Source organism: Protopterus annectens, chromosome 6.part0 (assembly GCF_019279795.1).
Source record: "Protopterus annectens isolate FY-2018-M chromosome 6.part0, PAN1.0, whole genome shotgun sequence".
Lineage (NCBI taxonomy): Eukaryota > Metazoa > Chordata > Ceratodontiformes > Protopteridae > Protopterus > Protopterus annectens.
In genome coordinates this window covers 1,932,460,711-1,932,475,388 of record NC_056737.1, presented here as the reverse complement: position 1 = coordinate 1,932,475,388, position 14,678 = coordinate 1,932,460,711, and the positions used below count along the sequence as shown (strand labels likewise).

The window sequence follows — 14,678 nt, the reverse complement described above, 5'->3', positions numbered from 1 at the left end:
TTACTATAGAGTAAATATTTGGAGTATCTTTGTTATACACTAAGATAAAGGACCTTTTGTCATCCTTCCTGTTTCTATTTATGTCTAGTATATTACTAATAGTGGTCTCTCCCTTAGACAATAAAGGTGTATATGCTTTATTTCTTTTCTCACACACCTCTTTTTTTCAGATTCATAATTAAATCATCAGGGTAACCCCTCGATCTAAACATAGTAGCATTAAATTCAATCTCCTGAAAAAAATCTAATTCCCTAGTAACCATCCTGGCCACTCTCACCATTTCCCCCTTCACAACAGCTTTTTTCTTACCCACACTAGAGGTAGCAACATCCTTGACCTGGTCATTACTAACATAGGCGATCATTGCTCTACACCAATAGTTAACTCTTCTCTGGTTAGATCTGACCACAAGCTATTCACCCTGGAAATCCACATCTCTCCCACCCCCGCAAAGGTAACCACCATGAAAAACTTCTCCAGAGCTAACTTTAGGCTCCTAAAAACAGGGGTGGCTAACTTCATGGCACCCATGCAAATGGAAAATAGTTGCATGACCGCCGAATCATACACCAATGCACTGTACAAACACATAAATAAATGCATGGATCTCGCCATATGCAACAGAACCAAGATGCTCTGGTGGTCCCCTGCCATAAACAAACACTACAACAGAAGGAGGAAACTGATGTGGAATAAAGTGAAGTCCCAAGACTGGAAAAACTCCCTTATCAGCCTCAACAAAAAGTTGAGATCCCTCATCAAATCCTCTAAAACTAGCTATGAAAACAGAATTGCAGCAGATAGTAAAGACAACCACAAGGTCTTCTATAGTTATGTAAAGGATCTCCATGGCAATACCCAGATTTGTTCTGAGCTACTGCACAATGGTACCTCCTATACCGAGCCAACAGATATTGCCAATATACTGGCTGACAGATTCAGTGCCAAATTTACCCCTCTCTCCCCCCCCAATGGACCAATCACAATACCAGTAGATTGTCAGGCACCCAGTATTACTGCTGCACAGATTAAAATAGCACTGTCCAAGGCCAAGAATACAGCTTCCATGGGACCTGACAATATCCCTGGCTGTGTCCTACATGAACTACAGAGTGAAATGGCACCTCACCTGTGTGCCCTGTTCAATCACAGCCTCATCTCAGGCTTTGTCCATACCAAATGGCACACTGCTACAGTCATCCCTCTCCACAAAGGAGGAGTGACTACAGACCCTGGGAACTATCGCCCCATTAGCCTGATGAGTCTGATATGCAAAGCGATGGAACGCATCATCATGGACCTTACAAACAAGGATATAGAGAATCTCCAAACTCTGGATCACACATAGTTTGGTTTTGTGAAGGGTAGATCATGCCTGCTCAACTTGTTCGACTTCTTTGAGTCGGTCACCAGAGCTGTGGATGAAGGCAAGGTAGTTCATACAGCCTACCTTGATCTGGCCAAGGCATTTGATACCATTCCCCATTCAGGAATCATAGAAAAACTCACTAAGCTAGGCATCAACCCCTATATCACTAGGTGGGTTGCAAACTGGCTCACAGATAGAACCCACAGTGTGAAAGTAGCGGACTCCAAGTCAGGCTACTGACCAGTCACAAGTGGAGTCCCACAGGGTTTGGTCCTGGGTCCTCTCCTGTTTGGTATCTACTTGTCTGAAGTCCAGGCCAACACAAATGGTCTCTGGCTGACAAAGTTCACAGACGATTGCAAGTTGGGAGCTATTATTAACTCCCCAAGAGATGTTGACATCCTATAGAAAGGCCTCACTGAGACCAATGACCGGTGTCAGAACCATGGCCTTAAGCTCAACACCAAAACATTTGTCGTCATCCCCTTTGGGAAAAACCTGGTTCCCATGAATTACCACATCAATGGTAGTCCACTGAACACAGAAGGTGTTATAAGAGATTTGGGAACACAGGTTGACAGCAGCCTCTCTTTTGACCACCACATTGCCACTGTGGTCAGAAAGTCCTTCTATGTGGCACATTTCATTACTATGGGTTTTGCATTCAGGAAGAAAGAGGTCATTGTCTCCCTCTACTCTTCCCTCATTAGGCCAGTCATTGAGTTACAAGGCCCCATTTGGCATGTACCTCACTAGACACCTGCAACAACTGGAGAGGCCACAAAAGTACCTCACAAAGAGGATCCTAGGCCTTAAACACTTGTCCTATATGGACAGACTCAAAAAACTCCAACTATTCTCTGTCTCATATCGCCTACTTAGAGGCGATCTGTGCTTGACATACAAAGCCATGTCTGATCCAACTCTGTTAGAAATGCTGCATCTAAAAAAATCCCAATCCCTCCGCACCACACACTCCAGTGACCTCAACCTCATAACTACAATCAACAGAACATGCTGGAGGGACAGGTTCATAACCCAGAGACTGCCCTTGCTATGGAATAGACTTCCCATACACGTCAAACAGAGCACCTCACTGACCCTCTTCAAGAGAAACCTTGATAAGTGGGTGGGAAATAGAAAAGTCACCCCGTGGATCACTCCAGTGACTCTACTCGACAGAGGCACTGGGAACTAAGGTCAGGTGGCACGATGTCAGGGTAATCCTATGGGCTAGGTTTGTAAAGGCTTCAGGGCCCATTAGCCTAGTACACACCTATGAACCTATGCACATATTAAAAACAACAAAACACACCAGTTTCATTTTATGGCCATAAGTATGCTAAGAGAGAATTTGAGAAGGGGTGATATACATAACAATACTGAACTACAAGAAACTAAATGGATTATGGAACTCGGAGCCAATCGCCCACCTGGTCTTAATGCTGTTATCCCCATTAAGCTCATTTTAAAAGCAAGAGGCCTTGTCAAGAGATGCAATTGATCTAATGTAACATGCTGATTGCATTACGGACTTGAGTATAGTCAGGCTATGAATTCTGTTGTCTTACCTTCTTTCCCTTCATATAAGGAGAAGGTATTTTTGACCACAGTTGATTGGTTATTTTGGTCTTGCAATTACTAATAGATATTGCCTTATTTACATTTGAAGATATTTTTCTTGATCAGCTGGTTGCAACTGTCACTGTGCACAGTCACTTGATCAGAAAAACAAAGAGTTCTGTTAAGAAACAGAGCCACTTTACGGATAGGAAAGAAAAATCATGCTATCATTCAGGAAAGCCTGCATCTAAGTCAGCATGGGCATCGTATTTTGCTCCTTAGTTTCCTTTTGCTTCTACTGGGTGTTTTCACTGGCTTTTTTCCTCACATTAATATGAATAGTCAAGGTCTAATTTCTATTGGAAGAAAAGCTTCCTGACTATGAATAGTCATGAATTGGTTCCTATTGGCAAAAAAGCTTCCTGATTAAAGATGATTGGTCCTTTTGTTATGCTAAATAGCTGTTTCAGTATGACTAGTTTATTGGACCAGCTTGTTCCTGGTTCTTGATGATTGGCTACTACTTCTTTTATAAGAACAATTATTAGTTAATGGGTGAGGATCTGAAGAAAGTTTTTAACAAAAGCACTTATCCACCCTAGAGCTTTGTTTTATGCTACTTTTTATTGTTCATATTAAAGAATTTGGTTTTTAATGTGACGTGTTCATCTCATGACAGCCTTGGTGGTACGTCTCATCTTTGTTCTTGCAAGTACTTTGGTTTATGTAGGGTGGATGATGATTCCATAGAAGCAGTTTTCCCTCTGATACAAACCAATCCCACCAGCATGTACTGTTTACTTTGATAAAGGGATTGAGATTTTTTGAGCAGGTATTTGTGATAGCATTGGATTTGCAAATTTGTAGTAGGTATGACAGAATAGGGTCTGTTGAAACTTTATATGCAAGACAGAGGTCACCTCCCAGTAGTCTGTATGATACTGAGAAGAGGGACAAGGCTTTGAGATGGACTTGTTTCAGTTCAGGGCCTTGATTTTTGTTTTTAGTGAGAAAGTGCAGTGTTCATTGTAGTTGTGACAAGTGTTCAGATGGGTATACAGAGAAAGTTGCATTATACTGAATGATCAGCCTAATGAGTGCCAGGTACAGTGGAACAATTACATCCCTGCATTTGGACAAAATATCCTTAGATATAAGCTGTGCAATGAAAAAGGACTTTTTTATAACAGTGGATATGTGGAGATCAAAGGACAGTTTAATGTTGACATAGGCTCCCAGATCCCTAAGTACAGGATAAATTTTCAAGGATGTGTTATCAATGTGATAGTTACAAGAAGAGTCATGAGCTGAAGGATAAGATTATTTATTTCTTGGCATTTAGCTTTAGACCATGGTTTGACGACAGCTATTTGTTTGGGATAGGACCTCTTGGAGGATCTTGGTGGCCACTGGGGAGTTTATGATGGCACTGAGTTTGTAGTAATCTACAAGCTTGGTCAGCCACAAAACTTTAACATTACCTTTTACCTCAGAGAAATAAATGCCAAAGAGGAGTTACCCAGGAACTGAATCCTATGGTATACCGCTAGTAACTGTTTTTTTGGAGGAGGCACGGCCAACCACCCTAATTTCTTGAGTTCTACTGATTAGATAATTTTCTATCCAATGAGTTACATAAGGTTTGACCTTTGGCTGAAAGGGTTTATCTACAATACCTGAGTGTGGAATGGTATCAAATAGCTTTGAGAGGTCTACATATGCAAAGTACTCATCCATTTCTTCAGTAACTTTTTCAAAGAAGTCAATCAGATTAAATAGGCAAGACCTGCCCTTGACAAATTTGAACTGGGTTGGGTTAAGAGTCTGTAGGTTCCCTATATCTTTACATATTAATTCCATTATGATCCTTTCCATAGTCTTACAAATGAGACTGGTCAGGCTTATGGGTCTGTAATTGCCCAGATCCATTGAAGCTCCACCTTTGTACAAGGGAATGACAGTTGCTGTCCTCCATTCATCCAGCATGATTTTTGTTGTGAGGATGATAGTAACTAACTTATGTGGCAGATCAGACAAGTCATGTTTCAGGGTGACCAGAAGGCAATATGTTACCTGGTCCCATTCGTGCAGTGTTTTTGGCCTAAGATAGCACCTTGAGAACTTGTTCTTGGGAGATATGAGTGGGATGGGTATGAAATATAAAAATACTGAAGGGAAGAGGGGGTGAAGTTTTTGCTAAATGTGTCCACTACTAGACTGGTTATGTCCTCTGGGTATGTGATATAATTTACTACTAACTGCAAATTGGTGGGCATTGTTTCTGACATTTTTGACATAACTAATGAAGGCTTTCTGGATATCCTTTGCTGGGTGGCTATTTTTACATCATATCTGGCTTTGGTTGGTTTGATCAAGGTCTGGAGTTTCTCGTTTAGTTTAGCAAGAGTGTTTTTGGTATCTTGAGAGTTAGATGTATTTTGTGCAATAATTTTTTCTTTTATTTTACAGTCTGACTATATTTGAGTTTCACCACAGGGATTTATTTTTGTATTCACAGTGAAGAATTCTGTATAAGCAGTGAGATCATCAAGACATAACGGGTTTTTGAATTTAGCCAAGGCATCACTCAGTTTTAGTTGATTAAACTTTGCACAATCTCTGAATATCAAAGTATTGGAAAATTCCTTGAGCTTCAGTTTTATTGTGAATTTAATTGACCTTGTGGTCTGATTTGGCTAGGAGGAAGTTGAAATTGTTTGGGAACAAAGCTGCTCCATACTGGTAAGAAACAAATCCAGGATTATAATACATTTTATAAAACAAAATAAAAAGTGAAGCATAAAGAATGTGTCTAAGGAAAACAAGGCATGAAAAGAAAATATAGGCAGTGACAGAAAATTGTGTATATGCTACAACTGAAAATGAGAGTGTAGCAAGGCCAGAAATGATAGATAAAATAGTAGCAGTGATGCATATAAAACTTACCAGCTTGTGTAAATATATCAAAGAGTGACATTTATGATATGTTTAGGCCACATGCGAATTAACAAAAAAACAGTACTAGATTCTAAAAATACAGTTCTCTAAGGCCTCTCCTTTGGAAGGTTGCACTGAAGCAGAAGTCAGAGAAAATAACACTGGTGCAAAAGCAATTTTCTTTATTCGTAAGGAAAATGGGTGTGTTAAGCTGCAACATAGCATGGAAACCTGGGGTCTATATCACTTCATTGAAGTGACTAATCCCTATTTGTCAAACTTAATCCATCAAAAGCTAAATCTGTCAAATGTTATTTATGCAAATTTTTCCACAGGGAAAAAAAGTTGGCCATCATCAGGGATTTGTCCTTCTCCCCACTGTAGTGCGATCGCAGAGTTGGTATACTTAGTTGGCAGGGGTGCAGCTACCTGGGTGAGTTTTAAGTAATGTGTTCTTGCGATGGTCGCTAGGTTGGCCCACTATTTTTTTCCCTGGGAAAAATTTGCACATATGAATGTTTGATGGATTTAGCTTTTGATGGATTTAGTTTGATGAATAGGGATTCGACAGTTAGTCACCTCGACAAAGTGATATTGATCTGGGAAACGTGAACTAATAAATACAGGTAATTTCTTCTGGGTACTAAACAGAAAGCACAGAATCAGAAAAACTCAGAAGAATAAAGCACAAATAATCTAGAAAAATGTGGGATGTAAAGTGTTAAGCCTTTAAAAGAAGCATCAACAAATAAAGATTGTCAGGGCCGCTGATTTTCCATTTTTTCTGGGAATATTTCTGTTAAATCCTGGGATTTTCATGAAATTTGGCATTTTAGGCCACAGCACTCACATATCACAACTTATATTGACTGTTCTGTACCTAGAATCTGTTTTCATTTTGCATATATGTATATATATATATATATATATATATATATATATATACGTAGATATATATATATATATATATATATATAGATAGATATATAGATAGATATGCACAACAAAATTGTAATGAAATTACAGTAGTGACATAAAACTGAGCTTAAAAAACACAAGTACAGTTACTGTATTTCTTCTCATACAAATGGAATTATATTTTTTGAGAACCCTAAATCAATGTCCCTCAAGACTGTTTATGTCAAGTAATCCACAGCATAAGTGCACACTTCCAAATATACGAATTATTAAGGGACCATATAGACTTTTATGGGTTTCTGTGCAATTAACACTATTTGCTTGTGTAAATTATTGAGTACTTAAGAATCCATTTACAGAGCCTGTCAAATCCATGTTAACTGTAATTAATCCTTGATGGGAATGTTGCTATGATATGGGATACCACAGATAATAAAGACTGCAAATGGTCTTCCCTTCAACAGTTTCTAGATCAGTTTTGTGAGACACAAGCTTTAAAACACTGTTATATGAATTTTCTGACTGAAAATACCCAACAATTCTGAAGCAAAACCAAAAAAAACTTTAGGAACTATTCCAAGGCTAACCTCTCTCTCTTTCTCTCTCTCTCTCTCTCTCTCTCTCTCTCTCTCTCTCTCCACTAAGCAACACCTTGGCTAAATTCCAGCAACACCCACACCCAGTAAATGAAACATGACCTCTCTGGTCCACTTGAATCACTTTTGAAATGCAGCCTACAGTTAGGTTTTGTGCCCAAGGAATGGAAGATGGCTACAGTCATTCCCCTCACAAAGGAGGTCCAACCACTGATTTGGGTAACTCTAGGCCCATAAGTCTGAACAGTCTTATATGTAAGGCCATAGAAAGAATCATCACGGACATGATAAATGAGGACATTGGTAACCTGCAAAAGTCGGACCTGTCACATTTTGGCTTTGTAAAATGAAGGTCATGCCTATTAAATCTGGTGGAGTGTTGCAGTGGATGAAGGCAAGACTGTGCACACAGCTTACCTTGACCTGACCAAGGCTGTTGATACAATACCCAACTCAGGCATTATAGACAAGCACACTAATTTAGGTATAAACCCTTCACCCACTGGATAGCCAGCTGCATCACTGATAGGACCCAGGAGGTCAAAATAGGTAAGACCACCTCCAACAAGAGGCCAGTCACTAAAGGAGTCCCCTAGGGCTCAGTACTGGGCCTGTTCCTTCTTGGCATCTACTTCTCTGAAAAGGAAGCAAATGCTGAAGGTTTATGGCTGACTAAGTTTGCAGATAATTGCAAACTGGGGGTTATCATCAACTCCCCTGCAGCCACTAGCATTCTTCAAGAAGTTCTAGCTCTAATAATAAATGCTGTCAAAGCCATGTATTAAACTCAGTGCTAAGAAATGCATAATTGTACCCATTGAGAAGTCAACCATCCCAGCTAATTACCATGTTACTAATACTTCCCTATGAGGTGATCCAGTGGTTAGAGATCTGGATTCACATATATACCATAGTCTTATCTTCAACCACCAACCAAGTGGCCACAAAAGTGATGAAATTCTTTTATGTTGCACAATTTATAAGTAAGAGTATGGCATCTAGGTCCAAGGAGGTCATTTCCCACTACGCTCCGCTCTTATCGTGCCAGTCATAGAGTATAATGCTCCTTCCGTATGTACCTGACCAAGCATATACAGCAACTAGATCGACCTCAGAGGTTCCTTACAAAAAGAATACAAAGCATAACAAACCTGCCTTATGCAGAGCACCTTAAAGCCATTTCCATCTACTCAGTCTCCTATAGATTCCTGAGAGATGATCTATGCCTGGCTTGCAAACCCCACACTTACGAATCTCCTGCATATTCATAAGTCAAAAAGTTCCAGAAATAGAAGGTCTAGGGACCTGCATTTTGTCTGTGACTTAAACAGAACATGCTGGAGAGACAGATATGTGTCCCAAAGACTGTCCCTCCTATGGAACAGGCTTCCCATCCAAGTGAAGTTGAGTTCATCTATTACCTAGGTTAAGCACAACCTAGACTAGTGGATGGGGAACAGAAAATTTACATCCATGTCCCTTATGGACAGAGGTAGCTTATAAATGCCTCACCTTTGATGACATGAATGGGAACACTTGCTGGGACTGTTAGTGTGAGCTACTGATAGCTGGTAAATCCACAGTATGAAGCAAAGAAGTGGGTGGTATGAATACCTCAGAAATCTCATTATACAATTTGTACCCATTTGTCCAAACTGTGTTCCTAAGTTCTCTGTTAGAATTCTCAACCATATCTAAAGAAAAAGATTCATTTTTTCATTAGCTGAAATTTTTTTCCTGAACTACAGGTAGCCACAAGGCTGGCTGCTTGACAGCTCAAACTAAGTCAGACCCTTTAAAACCATAGTACCTTGTGATTTACTTACTGTGAAAGAGAAGCCGCTTTTTCTCTATGGGGCTCTTAACAGAATGTAGCAGCATTGTTTTAATACTACTTTGTGTTTAGAAAGCCTTGTCTAGTTAGTGACAGTGATTTGTCAGAGGTTCCCCACACATGACAAAGCTCTACGCTATACGTCAGTCTCATTTACTGCTGGCTGCACTAATCTATGAGCTATGCAAACACTATGGTAACTGATGATTTTTATATTTATGTTCATAGTGCCTTTAACTGAGAAATTATACTCTTTGTTGCACATAAGGCAAACAATGTGCCCAGCCTGGACAGCTGGTGTTCTTTTCCAGGGAATCTCAAAGTGTGACATTTTCTCTTTACTTAATCTAAAGCAGGTACAAGCCTCACCCTGTGCCCTTGTACAACTGTTGTTCTCTTGAAGACATACATGTGTTTATATAAATATATAGAGAGAGAGCGAGAGAGAGAGAAAGATACACACATACATACATACATATCAGTTAAAGGGGTCTTCCCACCCCAATAAGGGACATATCTATAGTTAGCTTGTCACACAGATTAAGTTGTGTAACACCAGCATTAGATACAGAAAAATTACATCTCTGATCAATGCATCCTAAACAGCTGTTCGCTCAACATTTCTGCTACGTTGTGCAACTTTGCCAGATAAATATTTAATGAATAAAGATGATAAAAACTTCTATGTGCAAATCATTGTGTTAAGATTTATACATTTCAACTTCTAATTTCATACCATCAGCTACATTTTGATTTTTTTTTTCCATTTAAGGGGGAGCTCATAGTTAAAAATCTCATCTTCAATTTGTTTCAGTCTTTAGGACTATTCCTGTTTTAACACAAATCCCATCAAGATAGATTGTAATCTACTAGAAAAATGCATGAACTTTGGTACATCTCTTTACAGGGTTATCCATGTAACATTCCTTTGCTTCTTCTTCAGAGAGAAACATGGCGAGCTACATTAAATGACACAAAGACACACACACAAACACACATCTATTTATATATTATCTATCTAGCTATATAGTAATCAATTTGTTAACCATGGAATCCCACTGGACAGTGTCCCTTTTCAAGGGGTGGCCAAGAAAGCACTGTCTAGTTAAGTGACTTAGTCAGAATCACCCAGTAGACAATTGGAGGTGGAAGGAATCAAACCCTGTATCCTTGACTAGAGGAAGCAGTTTGTTACCCAGGTGACTATTAAATTACGAAATGAAATTTCTTCATGACTGCTTCCTGAGTCATTTTTTTGTTTGCTTGTTTATTTGCTAGAAATATCTTTCTAACCAGTATCTTAAAATGAAGTTATATATTTTCAGTTTCCTAAAAAAAGCAAGCAAACTAACTAGGCATTTTGGTTGACTAATTTGCATGTTTTAAATTATTTAATTATTTTTCATTTGAGTAAATAGTTCAGGCACCTTTTCAGCAACAACCTAGAAGTTAGACACACATGCAACATATTATAATTCATGCAGAAGAGGACTCATGTTCTTTAGTTGGTATGATTCATGCATCACAGTAATATACTTGTTATACCCTGCTGTGACATGCAACTGTTTCTAGTCCAGACACAAGTCCAAAACTGTAAGTGTGGACCATAATGAAATCTGATGGTCCATAAAACTTTATCTGATCTATTGTGCTCCACAAACATATTTCTCAAATGTCCAAAATTTTGCAGAATATCCAGATTTTTGCTTCATATTTTTGGTCTGTTCTTCATAAAAGTTATGGTTTTCTGGTAAACACTGAGAATTAGTCACTAAATAATGAGAAACATCTTAGTTTCAGACTTCATATCCTTCAGAACATGCATGAAAATACAAAACCTATTATTCTAGACACCCTCCAAGATGTAAAAGCAATATTTAAAATCTGTCCCCCCATCTCCACCTTCACCCCCAATATTTTGTTTTTCTCTAGAATTGTTGCACTAAGAAGTTGAGAGGTATATTTACAAGGAACAGAATTCTAAATAATCCTCAGGCTAACAATGCTGAGGATGTTAAACCACTTTAGTAATCCGTAGCCTCAGTTTGAAAGGACCTTCTTCATTTCCTTGAAGTATACCCTTTAATTAGAGAATTCAGAAAGGAACTTCAACTTTTAATTTCCTCCTGTCTTGCTGTTTCCAGTTTACATCAAGATACAAATGAAACACATAAAACATACAATATCTCTAACCAGAAGCCAACATTTAGTATGTACCTGTTATTATTCTGGTCTACATTACATTATCGAAGTTTCAAAACTTCAAATCTGATATGGTCAACACCATATAACTGAAGTCTTGAAACATCAAAAATGTAATAAAACACAACAACCTATAAAAACAAACCATTTAAACGCTCTAAGCAGGGGGGCAAGCTCCCCTGCACCCCCATACCCCCCACTACTTAAATATACCAACTCCGAAATCGCACTACAGTGCAGAAAAGGGAAATCTTCCCTTTCCGTGCTGTATGGAGATCTCCATTAAAAGACCTGAAGTTTCAAAACTTCGATCATATGGTGTCAACCATATCAGATTCGAAGTTTTGAAACTTCTATCTTCTGATATAGATCCTTATTATTCAGACATGTCCTTCCTCTGTGGTTGTAGTCAGTTTTCTGCATATCCTGCGATTGGTTTCATGCTGTCTGTTCCTTCTAACATGTTTGCTCCTTGTTTTTCTTTTATCTCTCATGGTACATGTGCATATCATCTAGCACCATGTATTGGCTGTGCTGAAAATCCCAGTACTAAATTACTAAACTTAGCTCACAGGATCTGTACTCTGTACCTGTCTGAGGTCTCTGTTGTATATCACATGTTCTGATATGCTTTACTGGTAGATTATGACTGAGCTAACACTAATCATTACCAGGAGCAGTGAGAAGGTGGTCTAAAAACACATTTTACCCTCTTAGTTGTGGTGGTTTCTTTCAAGACACAAAAACTCCAGTAAGGTGCTTCAATTGTATTACTAATAATTAATTAGACATGTACCATAATTTATGTTAACTGCATGAAAATCACCACATATTAAAGATGATATGGTCTTTATGTAGTCCTCCCTTTTATACTATGTCTGGGTTTCAGTGCTAAAGCCACGTTGTCTCATGAACTTGACTGACATATTAGACTGTACAGCTGCGTAACTTCTTGACAGACACTCTTGTTTCCATTCTCAAATGTAGCAAGTATATGACATTTATTTAACATATATATATAAAGAGAGAGAGAGAGAGATGTCTAATATATATATATATATATAAGACTATTGCTTTAATTGTTATTTAAGGACATTCAAGCCTGTATTCATTGCACAGTATAAAGCCTGTCTATGCTTTGTTTTGAAGTACATGATGTAGCATACTGTTTGTAGTTTTGTATTACTCGTGTCTAACAAAAGTAAATTTCACCATCTCAGTCTGATTTAGTATAATCTCTGTCATGGTGCTACTATAATTCCTCTTATATACGTTCCATTCTCCAGAGATGTCTCCACTAGAGCCGAATTCTGTAATGGCTCTCTTTGTAACCTCCCTTCTGTCTTCTTTAATGTAACAGATCACTATATACAGCAATATCTGCTGAGTAGCCTTTAAGCTAGTTGCGCACATTCGGATATTTTTACACACAAGTATACCACGTCATTTTATTCTCCCCTAATAATACTTTTGATCAGGATGTAACTTTTAATGCTTTCTCCCAAAATCAAAAGGAAAAAAAGAAAAAGTATACGCACATGTATATACAGACCGTATGTAGAGCACAGAAAAAAGTTTTGAACTTTTTGAAAATACAATACTTACATAAGCCTCTCTGCATAATCATGGAAGGCTGCTTAGGAAATTAGATGACCCTGCTAAACGCAGGCAACACCCGAAATGGTATACAAAATGCATCCCAGCATTGATTTCATTATACCTTCTGACTAAAGTGCTAAGTATAAATGGAAAGATATTCCTTATGCATGTTTTAGTCGCTGTTTTAGCATAAAAACCCACAAAGCAAATGCACAAGACAGTAGTTCCTTTATAGTAGTGTAGAGAAACCAAACACAGGGACAGACTGGCACACTCCTGTACCAAGAATTAACAGTCTGCTCTCTGGAGTACAAATTAGTAAGGCACCTGCAAAGTAGGTCTTACCAGTACAAGCTGCATTCTTTGCAATACTGTAAAGGTTGTCTTCACAGGGTCCTGGGACAAGGATCCATATTCAGGACTGCTGTGTCATTCTTTGCGTCTCTTGCTGTGAAATAAGAGAGGCAGTAGAAGCAATGTGTGCTTATTATGTTCAAAGCCTGTTATGAGATAACTGATCAGTCCTATAGGCTGGATGTAACAGATCAGCTGTTTTCTTTGCTATTTCTGCCTTGTCTCTCTTTCTCTCTCTCTCTCTCTCTCTCTCTCTCTCTCTCTCTCTGTCTCTGTCTCTCTCTCTCTCTCTCTCTCTAATGCAACCTCCCCCATCTCTTCATCTTAAAGGTACACTCTGTCAGCAACACATTAAGTCCATCTGCCATCTGGCAATGAAATTCTAGATCAAATCCCCTGGGAGGGAAACCACAGAAGCAGGGTTTCCTCTGCTTGCCTTACAATGGCAGAGAGTTTGTGTCTCCCAAGTGACACACACACACACACAAAGTATATTTACATTCCTGTGGACAAATGGAACCCAAGAAGTGAAACTTTAATGAAAGTTGCTTAGGCTAACAGAGTAACATAATACACTAAGAAACTTCGTAAAACATTTGAGACAAACATAATCGAAAGGTCTAAGCATAAGGCCACAGACTATTACATGAAGATACAGTCATCTCTCACTTTGTCTTCCCATGCACTTCCTGGCTAGCATTTTCATTGCGTGATTATCTGCTTTACATCCAGCTCTTTCACCTGCCTTTATAATCTCTTCTAAATATCTGCACCTTTCTGAAACATTTCCCACTATGAAGTAATCATTGCTAGTGTTTCTTCTGAGCAGTGCATTCTTTGAGGTTTTCCAGACGGCAGACCTATAGAACTGGTTTTTAAGCCTCAAGAAAGGATGAAATATGTAAAGCACTAGTACCACACAGATCAGATGCTGCAAGAATTCTATGCCAAGATACTGCACATGTAAAAATAATAAATCAAAAATGTGGTTCGACTTGGTCGTTGAAGGTATTTATTTATTTATTTATTTATTTTATTTTTATTTATTTATTTTACATTTGTTGACCGGGAAAGTCCGACTGGACACATGTCCATTTTCAGCGGAGGCCCGGGGAGAAAAGCTCCAATAGTACATAGTAGGTTACAAAAAGTTCCAATAGTACATAGTAGGTTACAACAATGTTTGACAGCTAACATACGATTGTAGTTATGCACTAAATACCCAGGGAAGAAAAAAAAGTTACATTAGTATGTACAATAACAATTATAAAGAGAAAAACAAAGCATCATATAGTTAGTATACAC

General features: G+C 38.5%; 1 protein-coding gene across 2 annotated transcripts in view; it reads right to left on the bottom strand.

Annotated features, from left to right (window-relative positions):
- Nucleotides 1-13,600, bottom strand: part of PLCD4 (phospholipase C delta 4) — a 946,362-nt gene extending 932,762 nt beyond the window's left edge. For both annotated transcript variants that reach the window (XM_044075239.1, XM_044075240.1), the window contains exon 1: nucleotides 13,365-13,600. The gene's annotated coding sequence lies outside the window, so the exon portion shown is untranslated. The remainder of the gene's footprint in view (nucleotides 1-13,364) is intronic.
- Between the last annotated feature and the right edge of the window lie 1,078 nt (nucleotides 13,601-14,678).